General features: G+C 37.6%; 1 protein-coding gene and 1 pseudogene across 1 annotated transcript in view; one reads left to right on the top strand and one right to left on the bottom strand.

Annotated features, from left to right (window-relative positions):
- Window positions 1-9,367, bottom strand: part of LOC131513024 (ribose-phosphate pyrophosphokinase 2-like) — a 35,440-nt pseudogene extending 26,073 nt beyond the window's left edge.
- Window positions 1-24,552, top strand: part of LOC131513198 (uncharacterized) — a 434,303-nt gene that overhangs the window by 62,823 nt on the left and 346,928 nt on the right. The gene's annotated exons all lie outside the window — the stretch shown is intronic.

Here is a 24,552-nt window from a genome sequence, read left to right as displayed (position 1 = left end):
TGTTTCCCTCAGTATTGGATGTGACATACTTGCCCTATAATATATTCAGGTGGAATTGAATTCAAACTTGAAATGTGTTTACTTTTATATTCATTACAGAAGCCTTAAAGAAGTTTGGCATCCACAAGAGTGCATTTTCATCTCACTAGATGGAGAAAAATTATTCCTAAAAAATGTCACCTCCTCTGCTTGATTTGAAATCACACCTTTCAGAAGTTCAGTTTAAGTTCATAATTATCAATGGATATTTTAAAAAAGTAGCCAGTTGATTTGGCTAGGAATTGAGTCTTTCTAATTTACTTACTCATTACTATTTTTACACACGCTTAAGTTTTTAATTTTTAAGTGTTTATAGAAACTGGAGATTTTTTTTTCATGGTACAAAGATTATTTAGATAAAAGCTGAAACATTTAAAATTGTAATATACTCAAGCATATCATTTGTATCACACTTATTCATGTTTAAAATGCTCTGACATCGTGATGATTTTTCTAACAAAGTTAAACTGAATAATATTTATATCCATACATTTAAGTTTAGACGAGGAATAGTGGGAGGTCTGCCTTCTTTTTGTCTGAAAACTTCTGTGCCTTTTTATATGTTAATACAAAATGTACTTTACTATAGATGATGCAGTTTTGTAATAGTCATTTGTAAAGCGATTCCAGTTGGTCTATTTCAGAGTATACAGCATCAGTTTTCTCTGTTCTTTCAAGATCAGTTTTGAGCACTCTTTTAATTACGCATTGCTGTGCTATAAACCACCTTAAAACTTAGTGGCTTAAAACAACAAACATTTTATTATTTATGATTCTGTGGATCAGAAATTCAGGTGGAGCCCAGTGGGGATGTCTTGTCTCTGTATCACTTGGTGTTGGCTCAGGTAGTTCAGCTGGTGTTAAAGGATCCAAGATGGCCTCAGTTAGATATCTTGGACCTTGGTGCCGAATGTTGGCAGGGCATCTCAATTCTTTTCTGGATGTCTTGCCTCTTTATGTCTCTCATCTCTCATCTTTAGTTGTTTTGCCTGAGTTTCTTCACTTGAAAGGTGAATTCTTAAGGAACAAAAACAAAAGTTCCAAGACCTTTTAAGACTTAACACTCCTCATTGCAAAGTCACTTGCACCATATTCTCCTGGTCAAGCAAATCATGAAGATATCCTAAATTGAAAGAGAGTAGAAATAGATTCTACTGCTTGATGGGAGGGGTGGCATAGTCTCATTGCAAAGGGGCACATGGGAAAGGAGCAGTTGTAGCCATTTTGGGAAACAATACACCACAAACAGAAATGAATGAGTTACATTTTTAAGGCTACTACTGTATACTCCTTTGCCCAAATTAGAACCTTTATTATTTGCTGTATGAATGTCTATATCTTTGTATTTCTGTTTGGGAGCTTTTGAATGTCTCATGTCTCAGTAAATTGAAGTGAACACTTTATCATCCTCTCTTTCGAATCTTTGGCAGTTTGATGTGATTTGGAGTATGCTTTATAAAATGGATGAGTGTAGGGACATGATTAGCAGTATCAGAGACGTTCTTTCACCAGATACATCTTGAATACTCTCTGTGGTTAAGTTGCAATTCCAGACATTGTATATACAAATAAAGATGGATAAGAGATGTTTTTTATTGCATGGTATTTGACTTATTGGTCACAGCTTTTCACTCCCTTGAATTGATTCTATGCATTCAAAGCCTTGTCTGGGGCTGATAGGGGTGGGATGTATTTCCCCGGCCCTCTGAATTTGAGTTTGTCTATGTGACTTGCTTTTAGTAAAAGGAAGAAAGTATAGTGCTTTCTATACTTGTGTAGTGGGGCTTGACTTATTTATTTTTCTTCCATGATTATGAGTAGAAACTGGACCTCAGAAGTAATACACACACATCTAGCAAGGATTCAGGCCCAGCTGAATCCATGGCTTGAAGCAGAACTGGCCAGTGGAGCAAGGCCCCATCAGCCAACTACCAGGTGACCCACAGATCTGCAGAAACATGGTTACTGTTGTATACCTTTGACAATTTGTGGTTGTTTTTCTATATACAAAAGCTTCTTGAAACAAATAATGTGCCATTTTGTAGGGAAGACACATAAACAGAGAATTGTACTACAATGCAGTACATGTAGCAATAGAAATCGCTATGGAAGTATACCTACTCCATTTTTTTCGGGGAATGTGTGGGTAGTAGGGAGGCATGAGGAAGATGTCCTGGAAGGAGGGGACACAAAGCTGAGCCTTAAAGAATAAAAGAAGGGATATGTAAGAGTTTACCAAGGAGGAGAAAACATCGTAGGCCAAAACTGAGCGTGAGCAAAGGGATAGGGTAAACCTCCAACATGGTGTGAAGACAGCTATAAAAGCAATTCATTGTAACTGTAAGCTTAGTAATTGGGACAACCCTATTTGCCGAGAGACCCAAACCCTTGAATTGGCTTTGCAATGGATTTTCATTCTGAGAGATTTACAGACTGCTAGTAACTAGGAGTGACATGAGCTTTGTTATTCTGGCTAAACATTGTAGAGTACATGCTCTACTAAAATTAATATGAGTAAAGTTTCATTGTTTCTGCCTTTACAAATAATGAATTTGTAATTTCAGTCAAGTATTTCAAATGCACGCTCAGTAGAGGCACAGATGGTAATTGTAGACATGACTTAAAGGAGGAAAATGGCCAATTGAATATTAACAAGTAACTTTACTGTTGGTATTTTATATACAAATTATAGGTAGTCCTCCTTTCAAATAGTAGTTTAAAAAAAAGTTTGTAAGTAACTATGTTGGATATCATTATAAAGTTATACCAGCAGGGAACAGTTTTTAGACCTATGGGTAATACGTTTGTTTCATAGGTAAAGTTGTCACATGATGCTTTTTTTATTAAATTAAAAAATATTTATTTATTTTTGGGAGAGAGAGAGAGTAGGGGAGGGATAGAGAGTGAGAGGAAGACACAGAATCCGGAGGAGGCTCCAGGCTCTGAGCTGTCAGCACAGAGCCCAACACACGGCATAAACTCATGGACTGCGAGATCATGACCTGAGCCAAAGTCAGATGCTTGAACGGACTGAGCCATCCTAGCGCCCCAATTCCTCTTTTAATTTTAGAATTGAAGGGGCCTTTCAACATCTTTTATTGATAATTTAGACCTTAATATTCTGGCCCTGCCATTTTTTAAATGTTTTTATATTTTAGAGAGAGAGAGAGAGAGAGAGAGAGAGAGAGAGAGAGAGAGAGAGAATGAGCGGGGGAGGGGCAGAGACAGAGGGAGACACAGAATCCAAAGCAGACTCAAGGCTCTGAGCTGTCAGCAGAGTCCGACGCAGGGCTTGAACCCACCAATGGTGGGATCATGACCTGAGCCAAAGTCTGACGCTCAACCGACTGACCACCCAAGCACCCCTGGCTCTGCCATTTATTAGCTATGAGAATTTGGGCAAGTTTCTAACCCTGTCTGTACTTCGTCAGTAAAATGGGAAAACAGTTCTTACTGTATATAGAGTTCTTCTGATGACTAAATGAGATCTTATAACATGCTCTGTAACATATACCAAGCACCCTATAAATGTTAGCTACTGTTATTTTCATAATCACAATAATAACATAATTAATAATTACTATTGTTAATTAATCTTATGGTTGAAGAAAGGAGAGGCCTGGAGAGTTTCAAGAACTTGGACAAAGGTGTATGCTTAGCAGCTTCAGAGCCTGAAAGAGATTTTGGTCACTGACTCCCATGTAGTGCTTTTCCCTGAAGGAGGCTGCCCTTCATACAAGGTTCTCAAGAAGTTCATGGTGAAGGTGAAGAGTGATGTGGAAAACCACCACACTGGTGAAACTAACTGCCTTTCAACTGAAAGGACATGAATTACTAAATGTCGATATCAAAAGGATTGGTAATTGTCCCCAAATGTATATATGTAATCAAACACAAACACACTAATTCAAATAATTGCATTATGATTAAACTTTTCTTTCTGGGAATTCTCCATTTACGATAAGCAATTTCACTTGCAATTTCAAAGGTTTTGGTCAAATTCCAACAAAAGAGGTAGAAAATTTTCACATCAGACTATCGGACCCCTTATTAAAGTTAAACAAAAAGAGCTGCTATTTAGTTTAAAGAATGTAGCTGTTTGGCACTTTCAATTTTATCCAAACGACTGCATGCAGCCCTACTTCAATTTCGTTATAAAAGCAAAATTAGAAAAGCTAAACATTAAATCTTATAAAGAAATATAATTTGATTCAGTGTCATTAGAAGCCAGTATAAAATAGAGGAGAATGTGGAGTTGGCTTAACTGCTTCCATGCTGAATAAAACATCAGCTCTTAAACCATTCACCTACACGCTCCCAGCTGTACCTGTCGAGACTCACTTTTACTCATTAGCTCAGTCATTTCATGGTATACCATTTAAGGATACATATGTCTCCTATTAGCAATAATGAAATAATGGGGAATGTGTGGTAATATGATAGCAAAATTCAGTAAAAATTCTATTTGAACTTAATTCTGTGGGATATGAACATAACCCACAAAGGAGTACTCTGATCTACAGTGAAGAATAATTTGCCTACCGCTCTGGTTTGCAATTAATGAAAAGTCCTCAGGAAATCCCAATTTCTGATTAAAGAGAGTTGATTATGATTAATGTATCCAAATTAACTGCCAAAAAGGAAGCCACCTCATAATTATCTACATTGTTCCTTCAGTTTTAAATTCCTAAGGCTACTCATATATGTGCTTTTTTCTTTAATCCTTAAAGATGTATATTTGGTTTTTAACTTTTTGATTAGCAAGACAACAATTGCCCTTTGTTTCTGTAGAAAATATTCAAGGTCTCATGAATTTTTTCTCCCCTTTCCATCCTTCTCTAGAAAATAGTGTAACTGGAGTTTTCAGCAAGTTTCCATAAACCAAGATGTCAACTTCAAATGTACTTGGTCTAACCTCACAAGCACAACTTCACTTGAGAGTACTTATTTTTCGCCATTGCACTGTGCTTCTTTCCATGGTACTTTGTTGAATGTTGGTGGAACAAAAGACATATTTCCAGACAGATATTGTAGGGAGGGCTACTATTTCATTTTTCAATCTAGTTCCCTAAGTAAATAAGTAAGTAAATTCATGCAGACCACATTTTTGTAGCATTATGTTTTTGCATTTTTCAGGGTATTTGCAAATATATATGTGGGAAATTTAGACACATTGGACCAAGGTCTGTTAACTGGATACTGTTTTAAGCTGGAAGCTTTCCAAGTATAGTATTTATGAAAGGGTCTATTTCTATTGAAATTACACACGTATTTTATTTTATTATTTCTTAATGATTATTTTGAGAGAGAGAGAGAGAGAGAGAGAGAGAGAGAGAGAGAGAGAGAGAACATGCACAAGTGGGGGAGAAGGAGAGAGAGAATTCTAAGCAGGCTCCAAACCATCAGCACATAGCCCCGTGGGGGCTTGAAGTAGAATTGTGAGATCATGACCTGAGCCAAGATGAAGCATTGGACCCTTAACTGACTGTGCCACACAGGTGCCCCTTGTAGACTACATTTAAAAATGTTATGGTATATATTGGATTTTTGCATAGCAATGAAAATATATCTATATATTTATTTTAGTGGCTGTATAGTATTGTCTTGCATAAAAGTACCATTCTTTATCTTGGTTCCATTGTTTTTGTGATTATAAGTAGAATTGTAAAGGACATCAGTATATAAACTGTCATGTAATTAAGTAATTATTTCCTTAGAAAATGTTTTAAAAATTGAATTTCTAAGTCACAAGATGTGCTTTAAAAATATTTGTAATGGAAAAATGTTTCTGAAAAAGGATGTCCTAGTGGGTATGACCAACAGTAGTATATGAGTCTCCACTTTTTTTTTTTTTTTTTTTTTTTTTGAATGAGAGCATGAGCAGGGAAGAGGGGCAAAGGGAGAGAGGGAATCTTAAGCAGGCTCCACGCTCAAGTGCAAGTCTCCATTTCTTTCTTTTTTTATTTTAATTTTTTTAATGTTTATTTTTGAGAGAGACAGAGACAGAATGAGTAGGTTGGGGGCAGAGAAAGAGGGAGACACAGAATCCAAAGCAGGCTCTAGGCTCCGAGGTGTCAGCACAGAGCCCAACGAGGGGCTCGAACTCACAAGCTGTGAGATCATGACCTGAGCTGAAGTTGGATGCTCAGCTGACTGAGCCACCCAGGCACCCTTCTTTTTTTTTTTTTTTTTTAAGTTTATTTATTTATTTTGAGAGGAAGAGAAAGTGCGAGTGGTGGAGGGGCAGAGAGAGAGGGAGAGAGAATCCCAAGCAGCCTCTGTGCTCAGCATGGAGCCCGATATGGGGCTCGATCCCACAGCTGCAAGATTATAATCTGAGCCAAGATTATAACCTGAGCCAATGTCAAGTTTAACCAACTGAGTCACCCAGGTGCCCCAAGTGTCCATTTCTTACTAGCCTTACTAATAATTGAGATTATTTCAAACATTTGACAGTTTTTTAGGTTTGACATCTCTTTGTTGCTTTAATTATCATTCAGCTGATTATAGGTTTACTATTCCCTTATTACTTTGCAAGAGATCTTTACTTTCCCCTTGTCTTTTATAATATTGTAAATACTTTTTCAGTTTGATGTTTATTTAAAATTTGTGTTTCTATTGTTTTCTGCCATCAGTATTTATTTTATTTTTTAAAAGCTTTCATTTTTATTTATTTTGAGAGAGAGAGAGAGAGAGAGAGAGAGAGAGAGAGCACATATGTGCATGAGCAGCAGAGGGGCAGAAAGAGAGAAAGAGAGAGAATTCCAAGCAGGTTCTGTGCTGCCAGCACAGAGCCTGACGTGGGGCTCATTCTCACGAATTGTGAGATCATGCCATGAGCTGGAATCAAGAGTCAGACATTTAACCAACTGAACCACCTAGGTGCCCTTCTGCCATCAGTATTTAAAATGCTTGCATTCTCAAGTCTACCAGCTATTTCTAGTTATCTTCAAAAAATTTTTTTTAACGTTTATTTATTTTTGAGACAGAGACAGAGCATGAACGGGGGAGGGTCAGAGAGAGAGAGAGACACAGAATCTGAAACAGGCTCCAGGCTCCAAGCTGTCAGCACAGAGCCCGACGTGGGGCTTGAACTCACGGACCATGAGATCATGATCTGAGCCAAAGTCCGACGCCCACCCGATGGAGCCATCTAGTGGCTTAATCTTAAAAGTTTAATATTGATGAAAACTATAAACTTAAGTGTAAGCTCTAAGCATTCATAGTTAGAGAAACTCAAAATGTTACATCATTTGAATTAGAAGCTGATCCCAGAAAGTGATTACAGTGGAAATGGCAAGCGGTGTGGCACAACAAGGAAGACTATTGGATGAAGAAGACAGATCTGAACGAGAGCAGGATAGAAGCATCATGCTTAGCTGTTCTTGGCAAGTGTTTCACCTGTTTCCTGAATGGAACCTGAGTAAAAAACAACACGCATGCAGAATATAGTATGTTAAATCTACTGTATTTACAATGTTTTTATTTCCTAGTTCATAAATGATACCATTTTTAGTCCAAGATATCCAGTATCCAATATTTTATTCCAGATATCCAGTGATTCTTAATTACTTTATCTTTTTTTTTTTTTTTTAACATTTACTTATTTTGAGAGACAGAGCATGAGCAGGGGAGGGGCAGAGAGAGAGAGAGAGAGAGAGAGAGAGAGAGAAGACACAGAATCCAAAGCAGGCTCCAGGCTCTGAGCTGTCAGCACAGAGCCCAACGCTGGACTCAAACCCACGAACCATGAGATCATGACCTGAGCTGAAGTTGGATGCTTAACCAGCTGAGCCACCCAGTGACCAACAAATTATTTTATCTTGATTAACTCTGTCTTAAAGAATGCCTCTGAGTATTATTACGCTATAAATATCTAGGAGGACCCCACCTGTTATTAGAACTTGTATTTTGGTGCCCAGAGTTTGTTAAATCAGTAAAAAGCACCAATTATAGAAGTCTGTTTCTGCCAGGGTGGGCTGTATGTGGCATAAGCACAGAGTTAAGTATCTGAGGAACAAATGCAAACAACGTTTAATGCGTATTTATTCACATTTTATTTTCCATGTTATGATTTGGAGATGCACCATTCACATATCCGTAAAATACTGAAGACTGTCAGGAATAGCTAATGTACACCCTGAAGATGTGATTTTGTCACCCAATAAAGTGCTTGCTATTATGTCCCCAGAATTGCCATTATTTCTAAAATTTTAGAAATCAATCTGGTATTGATGATTACTTCTCAAAAAAAGTGGATAGTCATAAATAAATTATTCCACTACTAGAATTAATTGGATGATAATGAATAATGGGTAATTTCAAAGTCTGCTTTGTAATGTATTCACTGAATCAGTGTTACATCTGTTACCGAAATAAGCTAGAAATATCTACTTAATGTAGCCACCTATTTTTTCCTGTTTTTATCTTATTTTATTTGGAGAAGGAAAATGTCAATGAATAAACATCTGTAGCCTCATTAACGAGTCACTGTCACCAGAGCTTACTGAAGAGGAAATGCGGGAACCTTTCTTTGCCTCAGTTTCTTCTGTAAAAATGGGAATAATAATACCAACCTTATAGGATTGTAATAAGGATGAAAGTGCTTGTAATGTTGATGGACACTTAGCAAATACCAAAAATATTAGTTACTATTTTCTTTGTCATCGTTGGCATTGTTGTCATCATCGTTGTCATCATCGTCATCATCATCATCACTTTTATTATGGTTCTTCATAAAGCAGACCTGAAACTAAAGGTTAAGAGTGAGCACTCAGTTGGGGTGTGTGACCCCAGAGATACAGGCAAGAGTGACAGGGAAAGGAAGCAGAGGCAGTACAAGGATATCTTATCAAGTTGACTACTGCTACAGGAGATCGGTTCCTTGATCCTACAAGACAACCTGGGAAGCAGTATAAGCTGTGCCTTGATATTCTCTGTAGGCAGGGGAGGGGATAGAGAGCATATCTTACTGTCTTCCACTCTTGATTGGTTAATGTGTGCCCTGAGAGAGTTGTTAACCACCATATACTTCCACCTTGTATGAATGTGGGCAACGAGCAGATTTCAGTGGGATCGCACCAACTGAAGCCCTTGGGTAAGGAGGGAGGAGACATATATAGACCTGAGACAAGGTGCTGTCAGGATGCACCTACAGGAGACTGGACAGAGTTTATACAGGCTGTTGCTGCCCAGGGCATAAAACCCAGATGAGACCAAGACAATTCTCTGTGATCCCTAGGAAATTGTTGATAAAATCATCGTCATCGTCATCATCATCATCATCATCATTGTCATTGTCATTGTCTTGATCATCATATACAACCATCACCTACTTCTAATTACCAGAATTTACCATTGTTTAAGAAAGAATCACAATGGATGAAAGACCAAATTGGCTTAGGTCAGTTTTTTTAGCAAAACAAATTGCTTTTGATGACATACTCTTCTTTGCTCTTAAAACATCTGGATGGTCCTGTCCTTTCTCGCTTCTCAAGTTGCCTTTCTTATCTGTCTTCTTTCTCAGAGCCACCATTCTGGTGCCAGAATCTATTACATCATATTTCAGACATGTTTATCCTTCCTGAGTTCTCTCTGCCCACGGTGCCTCTGGTAGTTAATTCTGTTATACTGTCACTCAATTGCATTTCCTAAAATACAGATTTTTTCAATTAAACAAGATGCAGTTGACCCTTGAACACTTGAACAACATGGAGGTTAGGAGCAGCAACCCCCCCGCAGTTGAAAATCCACATAGAAATTTTGACTCCCCAAAAACTTAGCTACTGTTGACTAGAAGGCTTACCGATAACTGATGAACACGTTTTGTATGTTGTATGTATTATATACTGTATTCTTACAATAAAGTGAGCTAGAGAAGAGGAAATGTTATTAAGAAAATCATAAGGAAAAGAAAATACATTTGTAGTACTGTAACATAAAAAAATCTTCTTGTAAGTGGACCTATGCAGTTTAGACCCATGTTGTTCAAGGGTCAGCTGAGACTATCTACCACCTGGCCTTAAATTGCTTACCAGCCTTGGTAGTTTTTCTGGTTAAGCAATGGAATATAAACCCTTTGTTCTCTGGAACACTTGTGAATTTCCCAGAATAAAGCATTGATGTATGCTGTTCCATCTGTCACATGACTTATGGTTCTGTGAGGAAATAAGTCCTAACTTATTTTGTCTGAGAACACCTTGGATCTTGCCTTGTTCACAAAATATCTAATTTTTCCCAGGCCAACTTCTGCTCTCCAATCTATAAAAATCTATAAACTGCTCAGAGCACTTACTGTTGGTATCATTTATTTCACATTCATAGACATACTGATTTATGGCATATCTTTTGTTATTATTTGAGCTATTAATTTAATAGCTATTCTTATATTGAAAGGTAATGAATTTAGTTTTTTCTTCATGGATAAGGGCCCGTGACTTAATTTTCTTAGTAACTCCCACAACATAACATAGTGCTTCTGTGTAAAATTTGGTATTTCTCATGTCAGTGGGCTTCAGAATTTCTCAGCCTTGACACTATTGATATTTTGTGCTGGATAAATCTTTGTTATAGAGGGATGTGCTGTGCATTCATTATAGGACAGTTAGCAACACCCCTGGCCTCTGGTTTCAAGATCCGGGGACATGCCCCCAGTTTATGATAGCCAAAATGTTTTCAGACATTGCCAAATGCCCTTTGGGGGGCAGTATTTGCTCCTCGTTGAAAACCAGTGGGTTACATGAAAAAATAGTGAAATTAGCATAATGTGGGGTTGGTCCAAGAGAAGCAGTATTTATTCCATTTAGAGATGAGTTGACTGTACTTCTCTTAGTAAGATTTTATCAGGGTGTTAGTGCCTTTTCTGTCTTTAATCTTCTACACAAGATTGAATGGTTGTCATTTCTGTTCTTTCCCAGGTTCTCTTCTTTTCTCTGGATCACCTAAGTTGTCTTCATCAAGCTGTTTCATCTTAATTAAAATTGCCTATCACCTACACCAATCTGTTCCCTAGCAGCTTTGTTGGAAATGGATTTGAAGGGAATATAAAACCAATGTATCATAGTGTGTTATATTATTTGTTATACCTCACATCTAACCAGTCATCAAGTTCTAGTAGTTTTATTTCCTAAATCTCTTTCAAATCTTTTAACTTCATTGTTATCAAATTGCTCTATTTCAGTCTACCATCATGTCTCATTGAGATTGTTGCCCTACTTTTTGGCCCTGGTACTTCTGTATGGGAACAATAATCAGATATTATCCATCAGGAAGAAGAGGTATCTGGGGGGCTTGTCTTAAAGCTGCACTTTCTTAAATTTTTATTTACATTTTAAATTAGAGATATAAATATAGAGATGTTTTCCAGAGAGGTATTTACTAAAAATTTACTAGGAAAGTATCAATTGTCTGCATAAAAGATTATTATTAGTAGTATTTGTGACAATGGTAATAACAGGTAATAGTTGTAAAATCTAGATAACAACTGGATAATAGTTGAAGTAACTTTATTTAAAGTGAATAGTGGGAACAAAGGGTTGATGGAAATCAGCTACTCCTTGGTGTCACCATGGATGATTTGCCTTCCAAACTGCCATTTGAATGTCCACATCCACCTTATCATTCACTCCTTATTTCTCAGTTCTGGCCCTTTGGAGGGCTTAGAGGGGATGGGAGTCATGCCGTTTTGCCTGGGAGACCCCCCCCCCCCCCAACAAATGTGAAAGTAGATCGTCATCACACTAGTCTTATTACGAGATGCAATGACCTGGGGTGCTCTGTGAATTTTTTAATGAGTTTTATAATATATTTTGAATAGCACTATTTTATGCAGTTGATCTTTTTATAAGTGTGTGAAAGTGTTGATATTTTTAATGGAAATATTTATTTACTTAATTGAAGCATAGTTGACACACAATGTTACATTAGTTTCAGATGTACAACATAGTGACTTGACAACTCTATGCATTATGCTGTACTCACCACAAGTGCATCTACCATCTGTCATCATGCAAAGCTATTATAATACCACTGACTGTATCTCTTGTTGTACCTTTTATCCCCATGATTTAGGATTATTCCATAACTGGAAACCTGTATCTCCCACTCCTCTTCACCTGCTTTGTCCATCTCCCTGTCTCCTTTCCTTCTGGCAACTACCAGTTCGTTCTCGGTATTTATGGGTTTCTGCTTTTTGTTTGTTTATCCACTTGTTTTGTCTTTTAGATTCCACATATAAGTGGAACCATATGGTATTTATATATCTCTTATGAGTTATTTCACTTAGCATAATATCATCTAGGTCCATCCATGTTGTTGCTAATGGCAAGATCTCATCTGTTTTTCATCTTGTGTGTGTGTGTGTGTGTGTGTGTGTGTGTGTACCCCATATCTTCTTTATCTTTAATGGAAATATTTAAAAGCATGCCCCATCTTTTCTAAAAATGTTTGGTATTTAAAAAATATTCTCTTATATGCTATTAACAGGAGATGTGCCTTATTAGAAATGGCTGCATTCAATGTTAGAGGTATTTCTCTGTAGAATTTATTGCGTGACACAGTGGTGATGGTTCTGATCTTTTCATATCTCTGAAATCATGATGGGCCTCCCATCTCAATTTTCCTCCATCTGTGTATCCTATAATTTTTAGTCTACTCTTCCAGGCTGTTTTAGCTGTAGTGCCCCCTAAAGCAGAGCTTCACATGAGAGCTTGTATATAGGCAGTTTATTTTGGAACGTGATCCCAAGAAACAGAGCTAAGGACTGGAAAGAGTAAAACAGGGGAAGAGAGAAAGTCTGTCCAAGCATGCTTCACTGATCTAATCACCTCTGTGGGCAACTGGAACTAAGTCCTCCTGGGGACCTTTGAGGAACTGTGTCAGATCAACCTTAAACCTATTCAGCTGAGACATGACAGAGGGAGTGTCAGGGAGTGTTCATCTACCAGTTTCCTTCTTTCCTCATTGGTCAAGGATTGACCTTGTAGTGTTAGTGCCTTCATACCTCAGGTTTGTGCATGTGTCAGATGGCTTAGTGGGTGGCAGCAGTAATGCCCCAGGGACAGAAATGAAGGATACAAGAGGTAGCTGAATCATTGGCTGTCAGGTTACAAATGCTTGCAGCTGATTGTTTAGAAATGACTGGAGTAAAAAGATGGGTTGTAAGAACGTAAGATGAGGCCTCTTCGGTATCCATGACACAGGCCTTAGCCATGATCATGATCTTCATAACATCAAAGAAGTAAACAGATTGACTGTTATCATTCACACTTGGAAAGCACTTACTTTACTGTAACTTGTTGATGGTCCTTAAAGAGAAAAATATTAACATCATCGTTTTTCTACAGTAATGGATTTGTGAATTTATGTAAATTTATAATTTAATATGAAATGTTTGTCAGCAATCAAAGATATAGTAATCTGGCATTGTTTGGAGTTTTAGTAAGGGAAGAATGCAGTATAAGGAACCTCCCCAAACAGAAAAAAAATAGAAGTAGAATTCCACTCTCAGTTAGCTTGCAGTAGACCAAAAGAGACCATTACTCTGTTGTCATGGGACAACATTGACTAAACTAAGAGGTCATATTTTTTCCATAAAATTATCAAAGAGTTGTGGAAGCAGAAATATCTAAATGTGATAAAATGCAGAGAAGACTGGCCCCTTCTTAAGTGAGCAGAGAATGGGAGCTACTTTCACCCTTAGCATATTTATTGCATCTGGGTACCCAGGCAGTCTGAAGAATATGCTTGACATAGGTAGAGAAGCTTTGCTGGGAGAAGAAAAATCTGTTCAGACTTTTATTAGGTGCACATGGGCTGGCATGTGGCTTAGAATCTGGAAGAGTCCCAGGCTTAGGGATCCCCAGACTCAGGAATTCCTGAATCCCTACAAAATGGTGATATGATTATGTTTTTTTCTCTGCTTAAAGTAATTCAACTCAAACTCCCAACACTTAGATTATAATGCCCTTTTATATTTGACCCCTTCTTACTTCTCCATGTTTACACTCACATTTCTTACCCCAACTATAATGAACTGCAACTAGATGAGACATGTCCTATGATACATATCCTGTGGAGTGCACAGCTCAAGAGAAAAGAAGCCCATGTGGGCTATAATGTCGGAGATTCTCCCCAGAGATGCAATATGGAAGCCCTGACTTTAGATTTATAAACATGTCTCTTTGCTCTCTCTGGTATGGTGTCAGTGACTTCTCTCCATCTGGAGCTTATTACCCTTCTTTGGCCAATTCTTATTCATATTTTAGAGCAATGTATAAATCTCTTCTTCAGGGGTATTTTTTTTTTCAACGTTTTTATTTATTTTTGGGACAGAGAGAGACAGAGCATGAATGGGGGAGGGGCAGAGAGAGAGGGAGACACAGAATCAGAAACAGGCTCCAGGCTCTGAGCCATCAGCCCAGAGCCTGACGCGGGGCTCGAACTCACAGACCGCGAGATCGTGACCTGGCTGAAGTCGGACGCCTAACCGACTGCGCCACCCAGGCGCCCCATTCAGGGGTATTTTTAACACTTTAAATCAGGATTAAATATTTATTTATGTGTTTCTACATACCCTGAATGCCCCCATCATAGTCCTTAGACTATTGTTTTTTTGTTTTTGTTTTTTTTTTTAATTTTTTTTAGCGTTTATTTATTTTTGAGACAGAGACAGAGCACGAACAGGGGAGGGTCAGAGAGAGAGGGAGACACAGAGTCTGAAACAGGCTCCAGGCTCTGAGCTGTCAGCACAGAGCCCGACGTGGGGCTCGAACTCACGGACCGCGAGATCATGACCTGAGCTGAAGTCAGACGCTTAGCTGACTAAGCCACCCAGGCGCCCCTAGACTATTGTTTATATAAATGTTTGCCCTTCTGTTTTCCACCAACCCCTGAGCTCTGTAAATATAGAATAGATATCTTTCTAATCACTGTTGTAGGTGAAGAACTTAGCATGGTACCTAACAAATCTTAGGGGATCAGTAAATACTTCCTAAATAAATGTATGAATGAATCTTGTGATCACATTTGGTACACTGAAGTTCATAGATGAAAAATAGAATAAATTACAAAGACATGCCATACAAGTTTTCCCCAATAATCACATTTTAAATTAATATGAAATAATATAGATCATAGACAATTGGAGCTCAGTGTTTGGAAATCTATGAGGACAACATTAGGATTCTACAGAGGGGACTCCCCCCGCCTCCATGTTCCAAGGTTAATGCATTATTAAGCTTATACTCGACAGAAATAGTTCTAGAGCTTACATTTTCTGGTTCTTGGTTTAATGGTTTTGAACTGTGATTTGTATCAGCTTGTGCAGTTTATAGTTCCAAGGATGAAGTAGGGCCCACGGTGACTTGTTGCCTTTTTTTTTGACCTGGAGGCAGAAGAGCAAATATGGAAGAGAAAATGAGGATAGCAATTTTATTCTTTTCTTTCTCATATTAGGGAAAAATTGCTTTAATACTGTTTTGTATTTGAATTTTCTGGAGTGTCTCTAGCTAAGGGAATAAAAAAAGATGGTTTTCCAAAGTTAAGAAGGTTTCAAAACACCCTATTAACCACTAAAATAGTTTCTTTTTGTTGTTACCAAAGGTTTAGCACTAGCCTTTGCTCCCACACTATTTCTTCTTCCTCTTCCAGACATTTTCCCTCCTTCCTCTCCCTCCATCCTTCCCTCTTCCTTCCTTCCTTCCTTCCTTCCTTCCTTCCTTCCTTCCTTCCTTCCTTCCTTCCTCATTTTCTTTATAGTTAGGGTTACCTGTTTTAAGTAACACTAAATTGGATCCATGGGTCATTTTCTAGTTTTTAAATTGTTGCTATAGTTTTTGTTAAAGACTTTGTTCTTTGGACTCTTGTTATCCTAAGAAGCTGCTAGTAGTGTGTCTTCTAATGTAGAAGAATGTAGAGAATGTAGAGAATGTAACCTAATATAAAATTTCCCATATTGTTTAAATCTGTTTTCTAAAAGTTTTGGTTTGTATCTCTCTCAAAAAGAAACGTTTGAGCAAATATTCATCTTGTAATATAAATACATTTAAAAGTTAATAACATGTACCTTGTAAATCTAAATATCAAATATTAATAAAGCTTGATTACTGACTTTTAGATAAATATTAGAAGTTTTAATATATTCTTCACATACCTCATGGCCTCTCTTGCATATCTTCTGGGGTGTGTGCCTCACATTGGATTTAGAAGCTGGTGTACTTTCACTTACAGTTTAGTTGTTGATTTTTCCTTCTGATAATACTGTGTGTAGAATGATGAGGAGAATTCCTATGTAACACCCTTTTCTACTTTATTGCCTATTAAAACACTTGATATAACTTGGTACATCAGATGATTCTAGCATTGAGGTGAAATTACATAGAGGGTTTGAGTAAAAATCTCACCATTCTGAGTTGCTTCAAAATAAATTCAAGATTTTTCTTAAATATCCATGAAACAATTAGAAATGGCAGAACTTTTTAAATGTTCATAACAATGTTTTAGAACCTCTGCTTCTATTAATACCATTAGGGAGCTGTGGCAATGTATAGCTTTCCTTGATAGACACATTTTTCTGGCTGGGAGAGCTGGAAATATTCCAGCATAATGATTTTCATATCTGTAGCATCCACCACTCAAGAATTAAAAAGAGAGGAGACAGAGAGAGAGAGAGAGAGAGAGAGAGAGAGAGAGAGACAGAGAGAGAGAGATAAAAGGATAATTATTACAACATGTGTTTCAGATTTTAAAGACAATTAGCTGGAGACCTCAGGCTTTACTTTCACATTCAGCACACACAATTTTAAAATAATGCTTCATATTGGATAAGCATTTTATACTTTATGAAGAACATGAATATTCATTGTTTCATTTGATGTTTACACCAATCATGTGAAGTAGCCAGGAATCATTATCTCAATTTTTCACTTGAAAGAATTGATAAAGAGGAGATAAATGACTTAAGGTTCATCCAGCAGATCTAGGTGGAACATACCCTCTAGTGCTCTGAGTTTTCCTTTTTTACAAAATTTATTTTCTTGCTTGGTAGCCTTTTAATTTGTGTGATTTATATGCCTATTTATGTAAATAAGATTTTCATAATGTTAATTATAATCATGAAAAAATTCTTAGCATACAAACTACTCTGTGTACAGGTGGAATAAATATTATCTGTAAGTCTGGGGCTGAGATGATTCTCCATTATGAGGACCAAAGAGTTAAAAGGAAACTTACTATTGTTTCTCTGAGTTCTGACTATAGTTACACCTTTTTGCATATCCACCTCTTAAAACTCACTTAGGGTGAAAGCCCCATGAAGCTTTGCTCAATATTCCTTCTGTATTTTAATAACAATAGAATGTAAATTTAAAACTAACAATTTGTTAAAATTTTTTCAATGTAATGATGACATTATAATATGTAACAAATAATGTTAAAGTGTGAAGTTGAATAGAAAAGTTTTATATCATCAAAAACTCAAGATGGTATTCTGGCTGGTACTCTAATTTGCCTGCCTTTGCAAAAGTAGAACCTTCTCCATAATAAAATCCTTAATTCATGGTCTACCTCAAACACAGTTGCAAGTGCATTTGAAGTCTAGAAAAATTATTTACTACCATGCATTTAGAATTGGTTAAATCCTTAAGGATTTATTGTATTCTATGTCATCATCCAGAATATGTATTCACTTATATGTGTTTTCCTTTATTAGGTAGATCAGATAATTTAGTTTCTTCAGTACTTATTATGAGAATTGCAATAATATTGAATCTTTTTTTCAAGGATGCATAAAATATGCCTGTCAATTCTTTTAGTGAATTTTATTTATTAGCTTGTGATAGTGATTAGAATATATAGTAAGTGCTGGTCCAGTTCATAGGTATGAGAATAATGTTAAAGGGAGAGTCTTCTGGTAGAGTGATGGGGGAAAAAGCTAAATTTCAGTAGAACCATGAAGTGTTGTCAGCATTTTAAGTCAAAATTTGATGAGTACCAGCTTCAGGAGAAAGTATGAAAATGAGAAAGAGCAGGTGAATTGGAGATAATGAGTAGTGTCTTTTTCTCTTCTAAATAATATTTTAAACCTCTTAAAATAGGCCTATCCAATTTAGGTTTTTAGCCACACTTTCACAGAGTTTCTTTGTGTTACCTTTGCTAACTGTTCATTATGTAAACTATTACTCTTAATCCTCAAGGGAGGAAAATGTGAACTGTCCCTATGATTAGGGGCAATTGTGGGACTACTACAAAGCCCCACAAGTCTGTGTTCTGTGTGCACCTGGGAACTGAAAGAAAATGTCAGGTTTTAAAAATGTTATTTATTTATTTTGAGGGAGAGACAGAGACAGAGACAGAGACAGAGACAGAATCCCAAGCAAGCTCCATGGTCAGTGCAGAGTTCATCACAGGGCTTGATCCCAAAACCCCAGGATCATGAACTGAACCAAAATGAAGAGTTGGTTGCTTAATGGACTGAGCCCCCCTGGCGCCCCCACCCCCAGATGTCATTCTTATACACTAAGAGCCGTGTTACATTTTATGAGCTATTTTTCCTATGTAGTATCATATTATTATGTTAAAGTTCTGCAATTATTTATTTTTTCTTTTTCTTAATGTTTTATTTATTTTTTAGAGAGAGAGAGGGAGAGACAGCGCAGGTGAGGGCGGAACAGAGAGAGAGAGGGAGACACAGAATCTGAAGCAGGCTCCAGGCTCTGAGCTATCAGCACAGAGCCCAACAGAGGGCGTAAGCTCATGAATTTAGAGATCATGACCTGAGCGGAAGTCAAATGTTTAACTGACTGAGCCACCCAGGTGCCCCTGCAATTATTTGCTTTGACAAAGGGATCCTGAAATTGTTGAATACGGTGTATTATATTCCTTTTGACAAAAATTATTATTATTTTTCATCACTAACACATTTCCACTATTAAAAATATAGAAGGAACCAGATTTGTTTTCTGGATTTTATTGCTGAAATAGGAAAACAGCAGTTTTATAGTGTGTAGTGTGCTGGTTCGCGGGGTAGCTGGTGCTTTCCTGAGAGTAATTACTATCTGGCCACAAAATAGGGATCCTCTGGGTACTGCCAAAATACTGCGTGGACATGGGATGCCCTTGACAGGTGGGAGCCTTCCTCGCTAAGGCTCAATCAGAAGAGTCAGTGATTGGAGAAGAGTTTGAAGCTCTACGCTTTTTAGGTTTAGGTAACATTAGTGGAGATAGTGGGAGAATTTCAGAAAGACAGATGGATAGGTCTTTGCTATATTTGAAAGTTGCCTTAAGCGTGTTAGGCATAAAGGCTTGAAAGAGCTCAGCCCGGGGAAGTATTTTCCTTTTTATTCAATGTGTGTCCTCCTCATAGTCAGGTCCCTGAAATGACCTGTGAAATGTGGTTTGTCAGTATCATTAACTTCCATGATTGTGATATGGGTGGAACAGAAAGAATATTTGTAATCTTTGGTAAACTTCATTGGTCTTCCATGAATGGAAAGCATCCTCACTTGGGTTGATCCATGTTTGTCTCTTTTATTGTTGCTTTATGACTACATTTAAAACTGATGCCTGGGGAAGGAGGATGGTGGGGAATGAGGAGGATTTTGAGTCTATTTTGTGGGCCCAAACCTGTAGGATGAGCAAAGTTTCGGTAATTGTGGTCCACTTTCCTTTTGGCTTGAAGTCCAGATCTCCAGTGGGTTTTTGTGGTATTCATTTAGGGTCAGAGTGACCTTGTTCTAAGATGGCTTCTGACATATTACATTTGACACCATGTCTTGTACTTGGCAATTTTTCACCTGCCATGAAAAGCTCTGCCTTCATGCCAACGCCGGACCTTGAGTTTCAAACCAACGGGATAACGGTTGGCAGCGGCTATAGTGACAAGCCAATTGTCTGCTTTGCAGAAGGTTGTCAAGAACTCTGATGACTAAGGGCTGGTCTGGAAATAGCTAGCATTGGCCATGGGCTCATTATAAGAATCACATCTTTGGAGGATTTCAGTGGCCTAGAAGTTCCCTGCAAGCATGCTTTTTCCTTCATCAGAGCAAAACAAGTCAAAAGATATGAGCAAGGCACATGTGAGTAATACTCAGAAAGCAAAACAGGTTAATGTGTAAAACACTCCTGGAAAAGAAAAAAAAATCCAACTCTTTATCTTTTATAGCACATAAAAACATTTTCCACTTGGCAAATTGTGTTTCTTTAAAAATAGCATGGGCTCCTGTGGTATGAAATTAGAAAAGAAAGAGGAAAGTAGTCTAGCATGCTTTCAGAAACTTATGAATTGAATTTTGCCTGTATGCTGAATCTGAAAATAGTTGTGTTTTTTCTCACTAATGAAAAGGCATTATAATTGCTTGTCCCAACAATTCTTTTAAATAAAAAAACTATCCCTAAAAGAAATTAGGACAAAGTTTTGGCAAGAAGCAGTTGCTCCACTTTGTTGTTCTGTTTCTCAGAATGTATTGTTTTTCTATTAGAATAATGTCAACAAAAATACTGTCACTGCCTTACATCAGTCCTTTCCTGCCATCTCTGTAACAATTTCTTTTCACTGGCTTTTTTAGTGATCATGATAGTAAATTTTAAATAGTGTTAAAAGGCTTTTTATTATGGGAAATGTTAAACACAGAAGTAAAGAGGGTAGTAGAATGAATCTGCATTATCCATCTTCAGAGTTTTCCACTCGTGGTCAACCTAGTCTCATCTGAAGTCAGACCTTCTACCTCTATTGGGTTGTTGGATTATTTTGAAATAATCCCCAAGTATAAAATTCTTTACTCCGTATTTATTTCAGTGTATGTATCCATAGAAGACACAGACTATTTAAAAATCCAACCACAATATAAATATCACACTTTAAATATTCTAAATATGAAATATCCACTCAATGTGCACATTTCCCCACTTAAAATTTTAAATTGGTGTCTGAATCAGTATTCAAATGAAATCAACACATTATATTTCCGAATATACACATTGCTATGTCCCTTAAATCTTGTATTAATTTCTAGGTTTCCTTGTTCTGTCTCTTTATTTCCCTTAGAGTTTATTTTTTGAAGATACTGAATCACTTTGTCCTTTGGAGTTTGCCACATTCTAGATGATGTTAATTGTATTCCTGTTGTGTCACATAATCTGTTCCTGTGTCTCCTATAATTTCTGAAAACTTGTAGTTATGTCTAGAGCCTTATTTTGATTCAGGTTTGATTTCCTGGCAAGACTCCTTCAGAGGTGGTATAGTGTCCTTACATCATGTACAGGAGGCATGTAATTCTGATGGTTCGTCTTTGCATTACTAGCAGCCATTAATATTAATTTCTTAGACTCATTATAGATGGGTCATCTAATTTTATCAATGCCACTAAGTTTCTGGATATGTATGAAGATAGACATGGTAACATTTCCAATTGTTTGGATGTGTGAGGTCTGAGAAAAAGTAGGAATTAATGATGACTTCAAGGATTGGGCCTGAATAGGATTGAAGAAGAATAGCGTTGCCATCAACCAAGATGAGAAAGGTTTGTAGGTTGAGCAAGTTTTGTGGAGGGTGAGAGTGGAGTCTGGAGTTTAGTTGTGGACTTGTTGACTTGGAGATGGCCGTTAGATATCTGTATCATTCAGGGTTCAAGCAGAGAAGCAGAAACCATGTGTATATATTATATATATTATATATATATATAATATATACACACTGGGAAATACAGTATATATATATACACACACTGGGAAATACAGTGTACTGTAGCCGGAATAGATAGATAGATAGATAGATGTCCAGTAATGAGATACATGAAGGGATTTTCATCTCTCTCTGTATATATATGTACGTGTGTGCATATATACACACACGTACATATACTGGATATAAATATACTGGATATAAATTCAGTAAATGAGATATACTCTACTTTATTTCTGGATATGGACCAAAGGTAGACACATAAGCTAGAGATATACAAAATAGAGATACACAGATCCCTTCATATATCTCATTATACTGGATATAGTTCTAGTATATATAGAGATAGAAATGTATGAAGGGACTTGTTAGACTTGACATTACACAACTGTAGGTGCTGTTTAAACAGTCTCTGTGTGGCTCCTGTCTTTGTGTCCTGTACTGAAGCTCGAAGTCCACAGGGTAGGCAGATTGGAGGTAAAGAAGGATGAAAGGTTGAAGAGTACAAAGAATAGCATATACTGGAATATATAAGCAAGGTCAGTTTATGGTACCTTTGACCTTGATGGTATGGCCTCCTGAAGAAGCCAGGGCCCTTTGTCAGAGAGGTAAACATAGACACTTGGCCCTGGGATCTAAGCAGCTAAAAGATATTTCAGGAGCTAGTAGAGTGCATCTGCCTGATGCACACATGGAGAACCAGCAGATACATAAAAACAGGTGGGAATTAGAAAATGGCTGCTGCGTCACTTCGGCCCTCCCAGTATTTCCTAAGAATCTATCTTGAGACCCAGCCAAATGAGAAATATCTGGAAAAGGAATTCTGGGAAATACAGTGTAGTGTAGCTGGATTGGTACATGACAAAACCACCACAACATCCAAATAGAAATGTTCAGTAGGTAGTTGAATGTATGCATCTGGAGTTTGGGAAGAATAAATATGGAAGTTGTTAGTATATATGCATGGTTTTTAAAGATTTGAGACTGAATGCAGTCACCGAGGGCATGAGAGTAGAAAGAGAAGGGAATACATCCAGGGACTTAGGTCTAGTGCTCTCCAATTTTAGGAGATTGAGGGGAAGAGAGAATATGAGAATAAGCACTGAGAAAGATGATGAGTAGGAGTGGTCTAGTAGCGAAATCAGGAGAGTAGGGTATTTTGGAAGCTTTGTGAAGAAATATGACAAGGAGGAAAGAGAGGCTAATTGCATCAAATTCTGCTGATGGAACAAATGTGATAGAGACTGTCATTGACTTTTGATGACCTAAGGAGAGTATGGAGAGAGATCGAGGACTGGTCAAGTGGATCCAAGTGGTCACTTCCACATTAAGAGGTTGAGTAGAAGAGGAAGAAGACTGGGAAGGCATGGCATGTATGGTAAGAGGAAAACCAGATGTGTAATGTCAAAAAAGTCAAGAGAAGAAAGTGTTTGAAGAAGAAATGGCAGTGAAGAAAAGCATACAATATGGTGTGCTAGCTTTGATTCCCCTGAAAAAAAAGCTGAAGATGAGAACTTGGGTGCAGTTAGTTTATTTTTAGGAGGTAATTCCAAGAAGTTGGATCTAAAGAGTGAGGGAAAAGCCAGGGAAGGGTAAAAATTAATAAAATTGTGCATTATTGAACTGGTTATCACTCCAGGACTCCATTTAGAAGATTCTTTAGAATCTTTCCTCCATAGAAATGGAGACTGTATGGAATATTGCCCTGGTTAGGTAAGAATTGTCACCAGATGGTGTATTACTTTGCTAGGGCTGATTATAACAATGTACCACAGACTGAATGGCTTAACCAACAAAAATGTATTTTTTCACAGTTTTGGAGGCTAGAAGGGTGAGATCAAGAGGTGTTGGCAGCATTCATTTCTTCTGAGGACTGCGAGGGAAGGATCTGTTTCTCCTTGTCTTGTGGAAGGCCGTCTTCTCTCTGTGTCCTCACATCGTCTTCCGTTTGCACATATTTGTATCCAAATTACTTCTTCTTATAAAGACACCAGCCATACTGGATTAGGGCCCATCATAATGAACTTATTTTATTTTTTTAAATGTTTATTTATTTTTGAAGGGAGGGGGAGGGGCAGTGAGAGATGGAGACAAAGGATCCAAAGCAGGCTCTGTGCTGTCAGCATGAAGGCTGATAGGGGCCCCGATCTCACAAACCGTGAGATTGTGACCTGAGGCCAAAGTCAGATGTTTAACTGACTGAGCCACCAAGGTGCCCCTGAACTTATCTTACCTTAATTATGTCTGTAAAGATCCTGTTTCCAAATATGGTCACATTCTGGAGTACTGGGGATTAGGACTTCACATATGAATTTACGGTGGACACAATTCAGCCCATAACCAGTGGTGTTAACTTTCCCATCCTTCTGTGATACCTCATGCTAGGGTTGAGCAAATTCCATGAATTAGTGAAACAGTTGTGGAAGACTATCTGGGTGGCTCAGTAGGCCCTTGAGGTGGTGTTCTGTGAGAGTGTGGAGAATTGTTTGCCACAAATGCAGGTGAATTACAAGTAAGCCAAGGTGATATGGTACAGGGCACCTAGAATATCTCTCAGATGTACTGGGATGCCCCGAAGTCATGATCACTAACCTGAAGTGGTCTTGCTGCCTGGAAGACTTGGCTACTCATTGTACGTTTTTCTACCACTGCTGAGCACCTATTTCATGTCTTCTCTCCTTGAACTCCTAGCATGTCTTTCTTCACCTTTAATCCTAGTTGATGAACTTGCTGTCAGTTTCACTGAGAGAATCACGTAATTCAAAGAAGACTTTCACAGGTGCATCCACCTCCTGTCATAGTGCCCACACCCCGTACCTTCTCTTCTGTTATATGGA

This window comes from Neofelis nebulosa, chromosome 5, assembly GCF_028018385.1.
Source record: "Neofelis nebulosa isolate mNeoNeb1 chromosome 5, mNeoNeb1.pri, whole genome shotgun sequence".
In the NCBI taxonomy this organism is placed as follows: domain Eukaryota; kingdom Metazoa; phylum Chordata; class Mammalia; order Carnivora; family Felidae; genus Neofelis; species Neofelis nebulosa.
The sequence above is the reverse complement of the archived record's forward strand: the minus strand, read 5'-3'. Positions and strand labels throughout refer to the sequence as shown.